Consider the following 309-nt stretch of genomic DNA (forward strand, 5'->3'; position numbering starts at 1 on the left):
TCAGCGGGCGCCAGTGGCCCTGGGTTCATCGCCACCGAGAGCGTGCCCGAGGCCAGCAGCAGCACCGAGGGCCAGCTGGGCATGGCCGGAGCTCTGGGGGTCAGCCAGCCGGCCAGGGCCTAGCAATTCTGCCTTAGGGGAGCAATAGCTGGTCCTAAACTTTGCCCGCTGGGCCCGTAGTGGGTGCAAGCAGAGGCCCTAGGCGGCCCCGGCCCCAGCCCAGGGGTGGGATCGGCGGCAGACCCTTCCTGGCCGGGAGCGCGGCAGTGGAGATGGCGAGTCCTCCCGCTGGGCCTGGAGCGTTGACAG

This window comes from Fukomys damarensis, unplaced genomic scaffold (assembly GCF_012274545.1).
Source record: "Fukomys damarensis isolate Sample0158 unplaced genomic scaffold, DMR_v1.0_HiC HiC_scaffold_34, whole genome shotgun sequence".
NCBI lineage: Eukaryota > Metazoa > Chordata > Mammalia > Rodentia > Bathyergidae > Fukomys > Fukomys damarensis.